Source organism: Lygodium microphyllum, chromosome 7 (assembly GCF_053477565.2).
Source record: "Lygodium microphyllum isolate KBCC chromosome 7, Lygodium_microphyllum_v1.1.10, whole genome shotgun sequence".
NCBI lineage: Eukaryota > Viridiplantae > Streptophyta > Polypodiopsida > Schizaeales > Lygodiaceae > Lygodium > Lygodium microphyllum.
In genome coordinates this window covers 26,688,383-26,708,832 of record NC_141141.1, presented here as the reverse complement: position 1 = coordinate 26,708,832, position 20,450 = coordinate 26,688,383, and positions in this window count along the sequence as shown.

Sequence of the window (20,450 nt, the reverse complement as noted above, 5' to 3'; positions counted from 1 at the left end):
AGGGCGGACTGCAGCAGTAGCTCCTCGGCAGCTCTAATGGCTTCCCTCTCCACTTTTTTTTCGACAGATCCTCCTCATCAATCCCTCCTCCCTCTTGGTCAATGGCAGCGATAGCAGAGGCTTAGCTTGCTTCTTCAGCCGGTAGCGCACAACAGCCTCCCCCTCCTCGATTCTTACCCTCAATTATATAGGGGGAGGGAGGGATGAGAAAATATAACTCTAATAGACAAAAACGTGTACAAAATAGTACATTCCTCTATGCTGCTCAGATCGCCAATCTGATCCTTCCAATAGCTCCAAAAGGGGGGTTAAATACCAAGACACCTGGCCAGAATCTTGCTAGATCACTCCTTCTTCATCTCCCACTTTCGGAGTGCTGTTCACTGCCTGAAAACAGTGATCGTGCATCGTGCGATTTCGCTAATCTCTCTTTTTACATAAAATCCTCTCAAATTAGCTAAAAGCTACATGATTTCTTTTACATGTCATCCTAATCTAGAAGTTGTCTATAGTTTTGTAGATTTTTTTACAAGAGATAATATGTAGAATATTAAAAATTGACTAAAATCTAATATTTTTGAACCATGGACACTAACACTAATGTCTAAAATGGCATTGGCTCTCTAAATCTAAAAAGAAGCCACACTCTAGAGTTTTTTACACAGTGTGCACGTAGCGGCATGACATCCACCCCCCTAACCTGCACATCCTCTAGCATGTGCCAAAGTCTTACAGATTTGTAGTGTCAGAAGAAGTATCTTCTGCCATGTCAATGTCTTCATCTTCTGTCTCTTCTTCTTCCTATATGTCTTCATGTACTTGAATTATATTCAAGTCTTCTAGCTCATATGTTGAACTTTCTCTTTGTTTGAAGAGCTTGATTCTTTTTCCAGCTATGGGTATCTTCATGCTTGTTCCATCCAATTCAGCCAATGAATATGTGGCATTGTCATGAACGACCTTTACCACATATGGGCCAAACCAATGCTTCACTATCTTCCTAGAAGCACTGTATTGATTGTCTAAGCTACTGTCATAGACAAGCACCCAGTCATTTTCTTGAATTGCTCTTGGCCAAAGTCGAGGTCGCTTATCAAATATTCTTTTGTTCTTTAGTCTTGCTGTCTTTAGCTTCTCAATAGCTGCTTGAACATCTTCAAGCCTTCTTTCTAGCTGCCATATGCGCAAAGTCAACAATTCTTCTCTACTGATGCCTTCCTCCCAAGGTAGAAGACTCCATGTGAGAATATATTTTTCAATTGGCATAATTGGTTGTTGTCCATGCATAAGTTTAGCTGGCATATAGCCAGTCACTGAACTGTGAGTAGTTCGATCAGCCCATAATGCAAAAGGTAGCATTTTAGGCCATTCTTTGATCTTTCCTCAAAAAGACTTTGCTAGAGCTTTGAGAATATGTTGATGACCTCTCTCACTCTTTCCATTTCCTTCAGGGTTGTTGGCTGATGTTAAATCCAACTTAATACCCAATTGAGCAAAGAAGTTGTGTGCCTCATCAGCATTCGACTCTCCTCTATCTGCAGTTACTTTACCCACACGACCATATCTACAAAACACTTCTTCAAGCAAAAAATGACAAATAGTTTGAGTGGATTTGGTTGTTAAGGCTTTGCCTTCAACTTGATTGGTTAGATCCTCTCTTGCAAGCACTAAATACCACATATTCCATATTCTTGTAGGCATGGTTACAAGATCAATGATCCATCTATAATGTATAGACAAAGCATAAGTTGGTTGTAACCCATCTCGATGCTTGACCATAGAATACATTTGACACACATAATAGGTTTCAACAAAATGTGCTATGTCCCAATACATGTTTTTCCACCAATATTTTTCTTTGACTTTACTAAAGGTTCCCTATATGCTTCTATGGCCAACCCACAGGCTTTAATGAAATTCCTTCATTACCTGTTGTTTCAAACTTTTGTTACCTAAAACTCGGACATGGGCTCCTTTCTTCTTCTTTGCCTGCTTCCATAGATGTGCTTCGTTAAGAAAAAACCAATAAGCTTTCCTCTTGATATGCTTGAACTCCTCATCAGTCCAAGTCTCCTTCTTCTTCATTGTGCTCAAATATTGGCTGATCTTCAGTCAATGTTCTTCATAATCTTCTTTAAGGAAATGAACTAGAACTTGAGCAATGCTATGAGCATGCTGGCTTCTAGTTGACCATCCTATTGTTTTCAGCTTTGGACCAGTATATGCAATAACTGAAAATGTATTTTCAATAGCCATGGAATGAAATTCAGCAAGTATAGATTCTTCAGCTTCATCTTCTTTCATAAGCTCTTCTTCATTGTCATATCTTGCATGTGATGGCATGTTAGCAATTGGATTTGCCTTTCCTCCAATATGCTTTAATTTGGGGTTGAGAGATTTAATATATGCGATCTATCTTAGCATAGCAATGTCGGGTGTAGAGAAGTTGGCAATCATGCCCAAGAGTGGAAGACAATCAGTTTCTACCACTACGGAAGCACCTATAAAGCATTCACGATCACACTTTAATGCTGTTACAACTCCCCACAATTTCCTTTTTACTTGTGCATACCTTCTTTGACGTTCATTGAGAACTTTTACTCCAAAACGAATTGCATACCTGTTACCTTCAATATCCTCTTGGCCAATAGCCCATCCTATCCCAATGGGACTTGTATCCACAGTAAGGATGATGGGCTGACCACTTGAATAATTAGCCCTTTTGAGAGCGGGGGCTGAAATTAACAATTTATTTAATTTGCATATAGTGAGAGTATGCTCATTACCCCAGGAGAATCTTTGGCCTTTTCTTAATAATTGATAAAGATTTTTGGCTACATGAGAAAAATGTGGTATCCATATGAGATAGAATACACATGCACCAAGAAATCTTCTCACCTTTGAAACATTTGTGCATTTTTCTTGCATTCTCCTGATGGCATCTATCTTGATTGGAGAAGATTTGCGTCCATAGGGGCCACATAGATGACCGACCACTAGGACTTCTTCTACTCCAAAAATCGACTTAGCTCCAGAAAGGGTAAGATGTACCTCTTCTAGCCTTGTCAAAATCCTTTCACAATCATGAATATGATGGTTAACTACAAATGTCCTGCAACCATCTTTGTCAAGATCCTCATTCTTTTCATTGACTTCACATCCCTTGATAGGTACATCATCAAGAAATGGAAGAGTAAGTTGTGGAATAAAGTCCCTTAAGACTTTGTGCATGGCATTCATCATATGGGCTATGGAGTTTGTTGCACCTTGTGGTAGAGTGCACATGCGGACCAATCCAAGAGGTGTCTTCATTGTGGTAATGTCTCGGATTTCTAATGAAAGCTGAAATTGGTCATATGCTAAATATACGTCGCCCATAGGATAAATTTCTCTACCTGCAAAAGCTTTAGCAAACTCATCAAAAATTGGACCCGAACCAACATTTCGGATTGTGACATGATTAACAGGTTGTAGATCTTGAATGAATCATAAAGATCCATTTTTCTTGGGCACAGTAAACCATCGGTTTGAGTAGGGTGTTGAAGAAGGTTCTAAAATCTTCATTCTGATATTTTCATTTAGAAGTTCCAGTAATTTGGGCAAATGCACCCTTGGAACAGGGATAGGCTTGAGGTTCCAAGGCATATGTGGGACTGTAAAAATGACCATAGGAGCCACAATATTTGGATCCACACAGCTTATTTCACTTGGTTGAAATGAAAAAGCTTTTCCATGTTTCATTAGCATTTGCATAAAAGAGTGTTTTTCAGTTGACGAAAGGAAAGAATTTTCACCTATTTTGAGCTCTTTTATACTTTCAGATGTGAACTTGTGACCAATGTTGGAAGGATCACGAAGACTTGGCTAATTTGTTGCCCTATCAGCCAGCCCTTCACTTTCAGGAGGCAGTGGGACTGCCACAGGTTTGACTTTCTTATCCACCGTCTTGTATTTTGTCTCCACTTACGCTTCAACCTTGTTGAGTAAACCAATGTCTTCCTACTCAACAAATTCTTGAATTGTTTGATAAAAATCCAATGTACATTCTTCTATGGACTGATTTTCTGCCTAATTTTCTGCGTGAGCAGTTGCATATATTTTAGCCAATGTGTCAGAAGTAATTATTCCAAAAAAATGCCCGAAATATCTTCATTTTCAGCCATCATGTCATAAGTTTTCAGCTCCCTTTTTACATGACATAAATATTTTCTTTCAGCCTTAGTCATGGCCGGAAGAGACTTATAACAACCCATAATATTGGCTGTACATACATACAAATTTGCTAGAGACACAATTTCTGTTGTATAAGGAGGCTTAATCTTTTTACATGACGCACTACCATAGCCTCCTTTTATAGTAATGCAGCCTGAAAACCCTTGAATTCTCAGGCATTAGGAGGCATAGGATAATCACACACTCGATCTCTATTTCGATGATGGTTAACACACACAGTAAGAAATTAGATAGCTCGTTCATTATCCTTGCTTCGGATTCAAGCATAGAAAGAACCATCATCAAGAGCTTTTGCTTCCAAGCAGGCTTAAAAAATGTAAGGTTGCCCAAGAATGACAGGGTAACTACAAGAGTCTTGAACAAAAAAGTTAAAATTGTCTTTTATGTCTCCAAAGTTACCTGCACATTAGGACATGCAGCAGCATATAACTCTCCAGAAGATTTGTTTGCAGCTCTCATTCGCCATCCTAGATCAACATCTATGGGCCATCTTCCACTTTCATAGAGACTCCTTGCCATGACATTTATATCTGAGCCATGGTCTAAGAGTGCAATACATGGTGTTTCTTTTTCTCCAATTTTGATGACTGTCTCCGTTGTTGCTCTTGCCCAATCCGTACGAGAGTAGTGATTGCTTGGAATGAACTGAGCCTCTTCCTCCTCATGCATGTGCTGTAGATGGCCTTCTTTTTGAGAGATGGGCTGCCCAACTGGTTTGGACCAGCCGACCATTACATTTTCAGCTTTCACTTCTTTAATTTTTGCATTCATGGTTTCTTTATCTTCAACTTCAATTGCTACAATTAATTCTTTAACTGCTTCAAGATGAATTCCTTGTGAAGTCAGCTTGTCTTCATCCTGCACAAAAACTCGAAAAACTTGCAAAAAAGCATGCACTGTTTCTTCAGCTTCATCACCAACATATTGTCTTTTCCTTTTGATTACATTAATAATTACATCATGGAATTCACGTTTGGCAATTCCAAGAATTTTGCCTAAGGTGAATTCAATTTTTCTTCCTAGAATTCATCTTCTAGGACTCATTTGAGATCAGTTGTAGATTCTATATCAGACTGCAATTTGTAGCTTGGCTGCTTGCCTTTCTTCTTTCCTTTGATCTTCTTTGTTTGTGGCGCATCTTCCATCTCTTGATCTGGGGTTATATTTTTAGCAAGCTTTGGTTGTTCAAGCGTTCTTCTAGTTACCCATTTTGGAGGGCTAGAAGAGGAAGGCCCTGGTTCATCTTCTCTTATTCTCTTTTCTTCAATCAAGACTTCTTTATGATTGACAATAGCCAAATGTGCAAAGGCAGAAAAAGAATCTACCGGTTCTTTCCAACTAGTTATTCCTCGAATGCACTGACTGCCAAATCTTCTTTGGCTGCTTTACCACATTCCATTTGATCTAGTGCCTGCATCCATACTTTAGATTGCACATTAGCTTTACATGCTTTCAAACTTGATTTAGTTGGCTCAATTTGCAGCCGTAGTTGCATCAATTGCTGCATAGGCATTCTTTACGCTAAATCTTCTAATCTTTTCTTCATTCCACCATTGCCAAAATTTGGCTCCAGTGGAAGACCAGTTTCAGCTGCATGGATTTTTTCGTCTTTCCAAAAGATGAGCTTCTCTGCTTCAGCCTCACAGAAGGCAGAAGACTCCCTCTTGTCATGTTGTTGACTATCGCACCAAATACAACGCCTCTTAAAGTCTTCTCTCATGGGTCTTTGAGTTGATGATCGTCCTCGTTCTTCAACTTTGACATCCAGCTTCTCTACTTTGGAACTAATTTCTGAAAGATTCTGATGAAGGGCACACATGCTTTTAATGAGTTCATCCATTACATCATTTTTAGAAGGAATAGAAGAAGAAAAAGTTGGTTTATTAGTCAAAGGAATAGGGGATTTTGAAGGTGGAACAAGCTCCATCAATGGAGTTGTTGAAGTTGAAGTAGAGCCCAATCTTAGTTGCATATGCTCTCTTTGAGCAATCATGTTAACTGCATCAGTAACATCTGTCCATGCAGTCTCTCTTGACTCCTGATTCGGAGGAAGCATCTTCTAGGTGATAAGCAAGCTTTTCTTGCAGAGTGGGATCTGCAGTCTTAAGGAATAATTCAATCTTCTGACCTTCCATACTTTGTTGATCTTCAACATCAAGTTGTCCAAATTTACTTTGAAATTCATGGTATAGAGCTATTGCACCTAAACCTTTGTTGGGGTTTTCAACCCATTCAGTGAAACTTTTCTTCGTCATTAGGCCAGAGTCTTCTAAGAAGAATTCTTCGTGTAGGGCTTTTTTGAATGCATCCCAATCCGCATCTTCTTGAAAAAGACCATGGATTCTTTCTTCAAGACCATGCTTGGCTAGTTTGGTAAAATAATGGCTCCATGGATGTTGTGGTACACAAAAGAAGAGCATTTTCTCAACATACAAACGAATGAAAACATAGACATTTTGACCATTAAATTGTTTTAATTCATGCCAAACTTCCTCTAGGGCCTTGATAGCTATGGAATCAATCTTCTCTTCGTCTTGCCTTTGTTGTTGTTGTTGTAACATTTAGATTTGTTGTTGCTGAGTCTGCTGCAGTATGCGCACCAATTGTTGTAGAGTATCTCCTGAAGAATTCCCCCATCTTGGAGTTCTCTTACACTGACCTTCACGTCGGGTTCACCAATGTTGCAGTGCGTAGGGTTGAAGGTTACCATAGGGGTTTGGCAAGAGAAGAATGTATGGGGGTTCAAGAGATTAGACTCCAGAGATGGTAGAGATAAGAGAAGGGTTGAAGGTTTCAAGCCAAGTTCTTGAAGATAAGTGACAGCAGGGTGAAGGTAGATTCAAGGAGAGGAGTAGACGGAAGAGAAGGGGTTTGAAGAGATTGAAGATGTAGATGAATACTTCAAAAAAAGAATTAGAAAATATAGAAGAATACTAACAGAGATGAAGCTTGACATTTTCTTTCAACATTATGAGAAAATATAACTCTAATAGACAAAAACGTGTACAAAATAATACCTTCCTCTATGCTACTCAGATCGCTAATCTGATCCTTCCAATGGCTCCAAAAGGGGGGTTAAATACCAGGACACCTGGCCAGAATCTTGTCAGATCACTCCTTCTTCATCTCCCACTTTTGGAGTGCTGTTCACTGCCTGAAAACAGTGATTGCACATCGCGCGATTTTGCTAATCTCTCTTTTTACATAAAATCCTCTCAATTATCTAAAAGCCACATGCTTTCTTTTACATGCCATCCTAATCTAGAAGTTGTCTATAGTTTTGTAGATTTTTTTACAAGAGATAATATTTAAAATATTAAAAATTAACTAACATCTAATATTTTTGAACCATGGAAACTAACACTAATGTCTAAAATATCATTGGCTCTCTAAAAGAAAGCTACACTCTAGATTTATTTACGCGGTGTGCGCATAGCGGCATGACACCGTAAGGGCCAGGATGTACATAGTATATATACCTATCTAAAATCATTATTAATGTACACTCTTTAGTACCACAAAACGTGTCTCTATCTCTTCTCTCTCTCAACTTGCATCTCTACAAAGAATCTCCATTGTAGCTATCTCAACAATCCCTCACGTCTCTTTCTCTACAAGGAACCTTGGAAAAGAAGAAGCTAATAGAGTTCAATAGGAAGAAGCAAAGCAAGTGGCTAAGAAGAGGGAGTTTGAATGCCAAACTCAACAACAGGGAATCTCAAGCAAGAGGATGGTCAGTGAGCAGGGGGAGCAAGGCTTGGCATCATCCAGTTAGAGATAGAGGTGAAGAATTATGTTGAGGATTCCCATTAGGAATACTAAAACCACTAATGAAGAAGCAGAGAATTATAGAGGGTTGAAAAGGAGTCAAGGAAACTTAAAGAGGAATGTAAAACGAGAAAAGAGGAGGAGGAAGAAAGGTTTAGATGAGAGGAGGATGAGCAAGTGGCCATTGCCATTAGAAGATCAATAGAACAAACCTCTCGATCCCAAGAACTAGCCATAATGAGCTCGGCACATGAAGATGTGCCTAGCACAAGTGTTGCTGTAGAGGATGCTGAACAGAGACCAGTGGTAGAGGATAAGGGAAAGGCCCCTATGCATGCAATATCATTAGCCATGGCTACAAAACCACCCCAAGACAAGGAGCCACAGAAGCAATAGTTAATGAAAGTAACATGATGGCATGGGTGCAATACTTATTAGGCAAAGTGCATGAGCTAGCACCAACATCATTAGGAGGGGTGCCAATGGTAGGAGCCAAGAGACTAGCAACATAGTAGAGCTTATTCAAAATCCCACTAAGGTCCTAAGGTGCCACACCTTAAGGTATCAACCACTTTGCTATTGTCAACAATCCGCAATACAAAGGATTATGATAAGCTAGTGAAATAGCTCTAGAGTCTGTGTGAAAGAATGAATGAGGAGAGAAAAGCTACACTTGCTAAGCTAAAAGTGGGAAAGAATACTTTTGCAACCTTTTGACTAGAAAAGACAAGGCAAATGATGATATTAACAAGGGAAGTGATAGTACTAAAAGAGGCCTTGAAGGCAAGATAGGGTGACGAGAATTTGCGGGACCTATACAAGGAAGAAAGGAAAAGCTACATGGCTTTAGAGCAATTGTGTGCCTTTAACTCCAAAGAAAAGAAACACCTAGAATTAGAAAACAAGGAGTTGAAACAATAGAGGGATGAGTTGAGACAAGAGCTGTAGGCCACAAAGACACAAAGAGATGAAGAGGCTATGAATAAGATGGCTGAGTTGTAGAACCAACTCCAGGTAGCACTCCATGAGCATGGCATCCCAAAGGAGTAGGTGGAATGCCAAGACCAAGATAAAGAGAAGATGCTTGGGATACAGAAAGAGCAAGAGCAGTTGGTAACCATCCTCTCACAAGAGCAAAACCAAAGTCTCGAATAGATGAAAGAGAAAGCTAGAGGATGGGCAGAAAGAAACGATGCAAGAATTAGGGATTTAGCAAAGTGCCTAGCACTATTAGAAAGTGAGTGCATAATGGCTGAAGGAAAAGTGAAAGCGATAGAGATGGGAATGCTAGCACAATAGGAGATTTTCTTAAACACTTTGTTGCATATCACTCAGGAGGAAGAAGAAGTACACTTGATGGGCTCAAAAGAAAATTAGAACTCACAAGGAGAGCATTAAGGTATGGTCCCCATGAAAAGACACCCATGGCTAGCACCAGCCTAAGTATGGAAGATCAAAGGCAACATCTAATCAAGGCAAGGTTGTCTAGGCAAGAGCTTGATCTACTAGGATTTGGGAAACAAGAACAGTAAGCATAGCTTGCTACTCAGGAACCTATGGAGCCAAATCTTGAAGAAGGACCTGATTTTGAGTAGGAGAATGATGAGGAAGAGTAGCCTAATGTGCCAAGTCCACCCCCACAACCAGAGTCACAAGTAAAGGCACATGACGAAGATCCCACTGCCCCATAGAATATGGGAAATGAGGCACAGAAGGAGGGAATTGGAAGAGTGTCTCATAGAGAAAGCTTAGAGCTAAGCCTCATCCAGTGCTATCTGAAGTCCCTATCCCTCAATGTGAAGAGTGCTTGACAATCAACTGGGCATGAGAATTGACCCTATGAGAGTCACATGAAAGCCACTGCAACCCATTTTAATTCACCTTCTCCTACCCCCAATCATTGGATCGAGTATTGTCACCAAAAGGGTGGCGGAGGAGGTGATCAATCTTTCAATGTGGCTAGAAGAAAGGGCAAGGCAACCAATGTTGTAGCAAAGGGAACTAACTGGATAATGGCAGGATAAAGTGATGGATGAGCCTAAAACAATTAAGGGCTATGAATTGTAGCCAAAGTAGCAAAGAAATATATAAGATGGTAATATGGATACATGGATGGTTTTTTGCAAGACATTGCTATATAAAAGGGATAATCCAACCTACATGTCCTACCCAAGGAGATACAAAGTATATTTTGATTTGGAGGTGTATGGAAGGTACGATTTTCCACAAATTTACAATGTTAATGCCGCAACCCCTAAGGAGTGCACCTCCTTCATTGAAAAAGATCTTCACCCATCTATTGCGCACTTCCTCAAGGAGTTTTCTTTATGTCTAGATCCGGCATTTGTCACCACTTGCAACTGTCTATGTCTCCTAGGAATCCTTCTTAAGCAAAAGTCCAGTATAGAGGAAGAGCAACTACCACCCCTCTTTTTTGATATAAATGTCGGCATAGATAGTTATGCTATGACTAGACATGATGAAAGCTACCCTATTTCCAACCTTTTGTATAAACCTACTAAAGGGCATGAGTGATAATCAGTTCTTTTCATGACATTTAACCATCCATTTTTGTCATCTATACCTCTGAACATAAGGGTGGACTTAAATGGCTACATGCTAAAGTAAGTCACTTAAAATTTCCACCTAGCTCTACCCTTGCAAGAGAACGGGATGCAACTTAGTATCATCCCATGCAAAAAAAAAATCTCATTTGTAATGTATGAGTGCCACGAACACTACATCTAGAGACCATTAAATCCCTAGCCCCTCCCCAATTCATGCACTTAGGGCACATTAAGTGTAGGGCATTGTGATAGACTTGTCTCCTTGAGTCATGCAAAATATCTCCCCCTTCCACGAATTGGATCCTCAAGTGGGAGACAGCACCTTAGTCTTGCTTGTGGTTTGACCCATCTTCTAGTTCCGCCACCACTTGCACAATGCACTACACGATAATGCAAACAATCCCCCTAGGCAGTGCATTGATTCTTTCTTTACATGTAAATTTTGTAGCTCATCTAGCAAATAACTTCAGAGACCTCTTTGATCAATCAACATATATTCAAAATTGATAATCTCCGATCATATGTCACAAGCTTATCCTACATGACCAATTTCCTAAAAGCTCTATAAGTACCATTTCATAGACCACCCTCAACCTCTCCAATTCATACCATCCAATTCCATGGGATTGGAACTTATTTAGGAGGGGGTAATGTTAAATGCTAACCCTAAGAACAACACAAGGTCCAAAGAAGGCATGAGAAGGAGCATAAGAAGATGCCCTCGGAATGACAAAGGCACAAAGAAGGCTTAAGAAGGAGCATAAGAAGACAACTAAATCAAAAAATAGGACAATAAGCGTGGAAAAAAAAATTTAAAATCAAGAATAGGGCACACAAGAGATAAAGCGCATTTTAGCCCTTTGTAAAAGAGCATCATGCTCCCTCCTATGCAAGTTGTAAATGAAAAGGCACATGTAAACGAGCCATGATAATAGAAAAGGATAAGGAAAAAGAGTGGAAAAGAGGACCAAGGCTAGATGACTAGTCATGGAAATGGGTTGGGTGCCTAAGGTGAGAAGGACATGTATAAAATCCAAAAACCGAATGGATAAGCTCATTCTTGGTGTGTGTGCAAACTATCTCTCTTCTTGTTCTTGCTCTTGCTTCCTTCTTATGCATGAGAGAGGAAGAGAGGGACTGTGAGAGAGGGAGAGTGTGAGTGTGTGAGAGTGAGGGACCATGGAGAAGTTCTTCTTCTCCTCTTCTCATATTCTCCTTCTTCTCTTCTATTTTCTCCATGAGAGGCTATGGAAGTTGAAAATTGGAGCATAGAGATGGAGCTTGCTTGAGCTAGCACCTTGAATCATGGATCCATCAAAGGATTTGAGGAAGAGGACTATAACAATTAGATTCAATGGTAAGCTCACTACATCCTTGTGTGAGAGCGTGCATGGCTATGTAAGAGGTAGCCATTGCCACTCACTTGAAACACTTGACTTGATAAGTGCTCCATCGGGTCTCAGCAATTGCTAGTAATAGCGATGACATGATTAGTTGGTTTAATAGAAATAATGTGGATAAATTATCTTTGAATTCAAAACATTGTGACTTCCAATGTATCTTCCTCCAACCTCAACTTTAGCATTGCCATGTGTCTATGCATGAGTTTTGGAGCAAAACAATCGCCTAAAATCAAGAGTAAGATAGGAATCATGTCTAGTATCGACCTACACCCTTTTAAGGTCTTCCAAAAATCTCCTATCTTTTGAGAAGGAAGTATTGAAGTGAAAAGGCAGTGGGCCACTCATTGATTGGATAAACAAGATGAATTTCATAGTATACATGAAGGGTATGTGATACAAAGCATAGATCTAGTGTAGTCCCCTAATTCTATACTACCCACTAATCCACTAAGCATTTGCATTTGTATAAACTTTGTCCAACCTAGGTGCTACTTGAATTTTTATAATACCGAGTGTAAAAGAGACACTTGAGCATGTGCTATTGTTTCTCCACCTTCTCACCCCTTCTAGTGGTGTTGAATGCCACACCCATGTTCTGAGAGCTTGCCCAACCATAAATGACCTCTTTTTCATCTATGTTTATAGTATTTCCCATTGTCCTATCCTAAAACTCATGAAAATAAATCAAATTTGGTTTTGTGCATTTCAAAACTTTTGCAAATATGAAAAAGTTACCAAACATCTCTTACTTGTTTTAGTTGTAGTGTTGTTTGGCTATGTGGGAAGGTAAACAAATGTCCATTAGTTATCTGGAAAAGGGGATGTAGGAAGCCTCCCTAATCCACTAAGCATTCACATTTTCATAAACTATATCCAGCCTAGGTGCTACTTGAATTTTTAGTATGTCAAGTGTAAAAGACACTTAAGCGCGTGCTATCATTTCTCCACCTTCTCATCTCTTCTAGTAGTGGTGAATACCACACTCACATTCTGAGACCCCGCCTAGCTACTAAATGACCTCTCTTGTGTCCATCTTTATACCACCTTCCACCATCTTGTTCTAGAACTCACAAAAAATAACCATAGTTGGTTTTGTACATTTCAAATCTTTTGCAAATATGCAAAAGTTACCAAACATCTCTTGCTCATTTTAATTATAGTGTTGTTTGATTGTGTGGGAATGTGAAGCAAGTATGTGTTAGTTGTTTGGAAAAGGGTCCATGAGAAGCCTCCCTTAGTGGGTAGTACATAACTAGGGGACCACGCTAGAGTTTTTGGTTAGATCCAATCCCACTCATGTGTACTATGAAATTCATACTTTTTAGTGGCCCATCACCTTTTTGCTTCAATACTTCCTCCTCAAAAGATAGGAGATTTGTGTGAGACCTTAAAAAGATATATGTTGACGCTAGGCATGATGGCCATCTTACTCCTGATTTTAGGTGGCTGTTTTGCTACAAAGCTCATGCATAGACACATGGAAATGCTCAAGTTGAGGTTTGAGGAAGACACATTGGAAGCCATAATATATTGAAATCAAGGAGAATCTTCTCCACATTGTTGCTAATAATCATATGAATCCTCATCTTTATTGTCTTGTTGTAGGCACTTGAGGATTACATTAAATTTAGAGGAGCTATTGGTGTTGATCAATTTTGAAACAGTAGGTTGGATTCCCTAGGAGATGCAACTACTTGATTCTACTCCAACACACTCAAAATCAAGCAAAAGGAAGAAATTTTCACTACTATGAAGGATGAAGTAGTCTAGGTGCTTTATAATGACATCGACATCATTCAACTATTCAAAAGGTACTTAGCACATTTTGCTAGTGCTGAACTTAAAATGGTAGCAAACCATCATGCAACACTTATGGACTTCTTTGAGGACACAATGGTCCCCCTTCTTATGGATCTTGCAGTTGGTTTGATGGAATGCCCTTTCACACTAAAGAGAGAGTATATGCATCAGTCAAGGCAATGAAGCATGGGTAGGCCCTTGTTGTTGATGTTACGAATCTTTTTAAAACAAAATAAGATTTATATAAACAAGTGGGAAGGTTTTGAATATACACTTATTATAACAAAATGTTTGACAAGGGGTAATGTCACAAATACTGTCATGAAGTTGAACTACAAGCTTGGGAAAACTTGATTTACATTGCGCTAGAGTTTGGGAGTTGGTTGGAGGTAAGGAATCTCAAAAGCACCAATGTACAACATTGGAGATATTTGCTTAATAATTTCAAGGGGAACTTCCAATATGAAAATTCCTTGGAGCAAAAAATCACTTCGTACTCCTTCTGTCTGTCCTTGTTGGCGGCTTGGATGTCATGTCTTATTGACTTGATTTGGTCATCCATGTCCTCCAGCATCTGCTTTGACCCTCAAGGTTGGATTTGAGAAGTTTAAAGGACTATGACAATCGTGTCCATACAATGCTTGAAAATGTGTCATCTGAATGCTTTGTTGGTAAGAAGCATTGTAGGCCAACTCAACCAGTGGCAAATATTAAATCCACTTTTTGGGTTCACGACAACAGTGTGCCCTAAGCATATCTTCAATGACTTGGTTTGACTCGTTCCGTTTGACCATCAGTTTGGGGATGATAAGCTGTACTGAAATAGAGTTGAGTCCCAATGGCCTCGAAGATAGCCCTCCAGAAGTGTGATGTGAAGAGAGAGTCACGATCACTAATGATTCTTCTGGTAACCCATGTAATTTGAATATTTCCTTAATGAATAACCTTGCAATATCTGAGGCTTTATAGTTTGTCTTAACAGGGATAAGATGTGCAACCTTGGTGAGCATATCAACCACAACCATAATGGAGTTGTATCCTCCCTAAACTTGGGGTAGGCCTATGACAAAGTCCATACTAATGAATTCCCATTTCATTTGGGGAATGTCAAGTGGTTGCAATTTCCCTGGCATTTTGACATGTTCAGCCTTAATGCATTGACAAGACAAGCATTCAGCGACATATTTAAGAACGTCACCTTTGAGCCTCTCCCAATAATAGCTCTTCCTAACTACATTAAGGGTCTTGCATAGCCAGGATGTCCTGAGAAGGGGGAGTCATGGGCTTCCCAAAGTATCTTTGAGTGATTGGCTTGTTGGTATACATAATCTCGTTCTATAGTAGGCAAGTCCACTACTAATAGAGAATTATTGATACTTTGCCTGTAGCTTCGGGTCTTGATCCTTGATGGGGATCTCCCTTAGCAATTTCTGATAGACTGGGTCATGACATGCCTCTTCTCTAGCTAGCTCAAGAATTGGGTTGTTTGGCATGGATACCTTTGTGGCTAGAGATCTTGCTGTTGATGGATCTTGCAAAATTAGAGAATTCAGAAATGCCTTGCGCGACTGAGTGCATCGGCAACTACATTCTCCTTTCCAGGCCAGTATTTGATTTCAAAATCATATTCTTCCAGCACTTCAATCCATCGACGTTGCCTCATATTGAGCTCATTCTAGGTAAAAATCCATTTAAGACTTTTTTGGTCCGTTACTAAGGTAAATTTGTTACCCAGCAAGTAGTGTCTCCAAAGTTTGAGAGCATGGATGACACCTAACAACTCTAGATTGTGGGTAGCATAGTTTCTTTCATGGCTCTTCAATTTCCTTGAAGAGTATGCTACAGGATGACCTTCTTGCATAAGTACACATCCTAAGGCAAGTGTGCTAGCATTAGTTATCACTTTGAACCTCTTACTAAGATTAGGAAGTTTCAGGATGGGTGCTGATACCAAGCTTTGCTTTAGTTTGTCAAAGCTGGTCTGTTCAGCAGGTGACCATACAATTGACACTTGCTTCTGTAGTAGATCAATCAAAGGTGCTGCAATCAAAGCATAGATTTTGATAAAGACCCTGTACCATCCTGTCAATCCAAGAAAACTACATATTTCTTTGATAGTTGTTGGAGTTGGCCACTCCAGAACGTCTCTGACCTTGGTCGGATCTACTGAAATTCCTTCCACTGATACAATGAATCCCAAATATTCGATCTGTCGCTTGAAAAATGCGCACTTCTTCTTCTTGGCATAAAGCTTGTGTGCTTTCATTGTTTCAAGAACAATGCAAAGGTTCATGATCTTCTTCCTGCTTGGAGTATCATAATACCTAGCCAAGGATTCCTTGACCTACAACCTGATAGAGTAATTGATGTAAGAGAGAGAAAAGTAAGGAGTGGAACCCTTAGAGAATACCTTATCGAGTAGAAAGATTATATTGAAGAAGATGCTACATGGATAGATGAGAATGTTCTTTATCAACAATACCCACGGTTTCTCTCGAGAAGAGGACATCTCAATTCCTCTAAGGGGAGGAGGATGTAATATTCTCATGCCTCCAATAAGTTTATAAGTTAGTCGATACTAAGTTAATTTATAAGTTAGTCAATATTAGTTAGTAAGTTAGTTTATGTGTTAGTTAGTAAGATTGTTATAAGGTTAGTTAGTTAGTTTAATAGTTAGTAAGGTTAGCATTAAACTTATATAGCTTATATAAGTTACTAACATTAGAACTAACGATTAAAACTAACTTTTTTTAAAAGAAAAGAAAGGTGTCAAACTGATTGACGCCACCAAACAGGCCACAGGCCTCATCATCATCATTGTCATAATCAACATTATTATCATCATCATCATCATCATCATTAACAGTCTCATGACCACAGTTTTTTAAAAGAAAAAAGAGAAATAAAGAGAAGCTCCCACTCTAAGTGAAGGAGTTGTAGTGGCATAAAGAGAGGAGAAAGAGAAGGGAAGGGAGAGGTAGCATGTACTCCCTTCTGCCTATATAAAGGCATGCCCTCTACTCAAGTTATGAAGAAGAAGGATTCTCTGAGAGGCTGTGTGAGAGAGAGAGAGTTAGAGAGCCCTTGGAATCTCGCCAAGTCGCGAATGATCCAGGATCAAATGCTAGGAGCATTCGGGAAGAAGGAATCACACCTTAGCAGTTTGTCGTACGAACGACCACTGAAATGATCGTGATGGTACACTTAGGTATATTGTTTGAACTTCTTTGCTCAAGGAACTAATTCAAGGACAAACACTTAATGCTTTAGGTTAAAAGCCTGGAGGGAGAAGCAAGTTCAATTACCTCAGACTGCCTGCGTGGCCCTATCCAAGGGTGTTGTTAGCCATACCAATTACGTGGACCAAATCCGCCGCGAGAGGTCTCTCCGTGGGTGCTGATTGGAGCGGGAGGACGCTTGGGTGCCAGGGGAGGCTCTGGCTATAAATTCATTGCCTTCGAATCCCATACAAGAGGCCGACGTGACTCGAGATGGGATCTCGAGGCCCGTGTACTAGTCTACGAGCGAAACTTGGAGCAGCAATCCTGATGATTGCTGGGATAGCCTTCGGGCAAGATACTTGATGTATTCCAAAGACTGATAATTTTCACCCAGAATGAGCTCAATATGAGGCAATGTTGATGGATCCAAGTGCTGGAAGAATATGATTTTCAAATCAAATATAGGCCTGGAAAAGAGAATGTAGTTGCCAATGCACTGAGTCGCAAGGCATTTCTAAATTCTCTCATTTTGCAAGATCCATCAATAGCAAGGTCTCTAGCCACAAAGGTATCAATGCCAAACAACTCGATTCTTGAGCTAGCAAAAGAAGGGGCATATCATGACCCAGTCTATCAGAAAATGCTAAGGGACATCCCCGTCAAGGATCAAGACCCGAAGCTAAAGACGAAGTATCAAGAATTTTCCATCAATAATGGACTTGTCTACTTAAGGACAAAATTATGTATCCCTGCGAGCCAAACTCTCAAGTAGAAGATACTTTGGGAAGCTCATGACTCCCCTTTCTCAGGGCATTCCTGGTTATGCCAAGACCCTTAATACGGTCAGAAAGAGCTATCATTGGGAAAGGCTCAAGGGAGATGTACTCAAATATGTCACGGAATGTTTGTCTTGTCAACACATTAAGGCAGAACATGTTAAAATGCATGGGAAATTGCAACCACTTGACATTCCACAAATGAAATGGGAGTTCACTAGTATGGACTTTATTGTTGTCTTACCCCAAGTTCAGGGAGGATATAACTCTATTTTGGTTGTAGTAGATATGCTCACCAAGGTTGCACATCTCATCCCTGTCAAGATAAACTATAAAGCTTCAGACATCGCAAGATTATTCATCAAGGAAATATTCAAACTTCATGGGTTACCCAGAAGAATTATTCATCAAGGAAATATTCAAACTTCATGGGTTACCTAGAAGAATCATTAGTGATAGTGACTCTCTTTTCACATCACACTTCTGGAGGGCTATGTTTGAGGCTATTAGAACTCAACTCTGTTTCAGCACAGCTTACCATCCCCAAACTGATGGTCAAATAGAACGAGTCAATCAAGTCATTGAAGATATGCTTAGGGCATACTGCTGTCGCGAACCCAAAAAGTAGATTCAATACCACTGGTTGAGTTTGCTTACAATGCTTATTACCAACAGAGTATTCAGATGACCCCTTTTCAAGCATTGTACGGGCATGATTGTCGTACCCCTTTGAACTTCTCGGATCCAACTTTGAGGGTAGAAGCTTCAAGACATGCTGGAAGACATGGATGATCAAATCAAAACAATAAGACAAGACATTCATGCTGCCAAGGATAAATAGAAGGCCTACGCTGACTTGAAATGGCAAGACATATCCTTCGTCAAAGGTGATATGATCTTCATCCGTGTACGCCCTAAAAAGACTTCGCTGTCCTTGGGAGAGTACAAGAAGCTAAGTCCGAGGTATTGTGGACCTTATAAGATCATCAAGTGCCTAGGGCCTAATGCTTACAGACTACAGCTGCCCGCAACTCTAAAGATTCATAATGTATTCCATGTTAGCCTATTGAGAAAGTATCTACCTAATCTGAATCATGTACTTGATGATCAGCAAATTGTAATGCCTAGCCAAGGAGTCCTTGAGCTACGGCCTGATAGAATCCTAGATGTTAGGGAGAGGCATTTGAGATCCAAGACCTTGAGAGAATACCTCATCCACTGGAAAGATTATCCCGAAGAGGATGCCACCTGGATGGATGAAAATACACCCAACCAACAATACCCCCAGATCTTCTCGAGATGAGGACATCTCGATTCCTCTAAGGGGGAGAGGATGTAACATTTCCCCTACAAATGCTTTCCCATGCCTCTCCCATAAGAACCCCCCCCCTTTTCAAAAATTTAAAGCTACATTTTTAATTAAGATGAGTTAAAAAATTTTTACCTCTCTCTCTCCCCATGCCGACAGCGCGTCGGGGAGAGAGAGAGAGAGGGAGAGAGGGAGTAAGAGTGGGAGAGGGGGCATGCACCCCCTAGGTGTGGGGTGACGGCCCGCCGCCAAATGGCCGTCTCCCCCACCCATGAACCACCCCCTCCCCACTATATAAGGGGAGCCCCCCCTCCCCCTCTAGATCGTCGTCTTCAACACCACCCCCTACGCTGTCTAATACGCCGCCAGGCTGCCAGTCTGCCACCACATACCCTTGTCATCATCATCATTTTCAATGCGATTGAGGAGGAGGAGATGCTGTCAGGCCCGACTGACAGAAAGCAAGAAGCTAAAGGAGATTCTTAAGAAGCTTCCACTAAAAGCTTCTTAGGGGTGTTTCACCCGCAGATCGCGTGAAGGACACGATTTGTTAGTGAAGGGAGTTCCCTTGCGGGAAGGAAGGACTACCAACTTGCAGAAAATTTATGCACACCCTCCACATGTCCCAATTGCGATGGCTCCAAAGCGCCACACAAGAGGAGCACGCGTGGGAGCAAGAGGAGCACATGTAGGAGTCCCCACCCCAAGCGCAAGAATTGATAATACCCCTCCTGTGGATGTTCAGGTTCCATCAAATTCACCTTCTTCATTTCCACATGATATGGGTGCATTAAGTATAAATTCGCATAGGGAAAACTTAATTGCATTGGAAATTTACTATATTAGAGCGCTTTGTTTTAAAAAGATCATAGAAATGTTCGAAAAAGTTTTAAATTGCATGTCAAGGTACTTATAATTCTTGCACCATCGTGATGAAAGGTTGTTACATTTTTGAATATATGGTTCATGTGTTAAAAGATGCACTTATGCGATAATGTTCTAGTTGCATCTCGCATATAGGTTAAATATATATTGCGATGTTCTTGTGCATTGGAAGGTTCACATTGAGTAATTTACTTTGGAAAGAATGAATTATGTTGTATACAATACATTTATGCAATAAAAATTCATTGTTATGATCGTAAATAGGTTAATTCATAGAAGAATGTTCAATTAAAGAATAGGCAGTTGCTATGGAGAGGAATAAAAGAGTTATATTTTATTAGAATTCACATAAGCAACTGTATTCTTATTCGCATGACTTGCATGGGAAAAGAAAAGATTATGTTTTTATTTCAGTATCATTGTAAATTTCATAGCATAACTTGCATGCCTAGTTACATTCAATATGAAAAGATAGGTTAAGTTAAGTT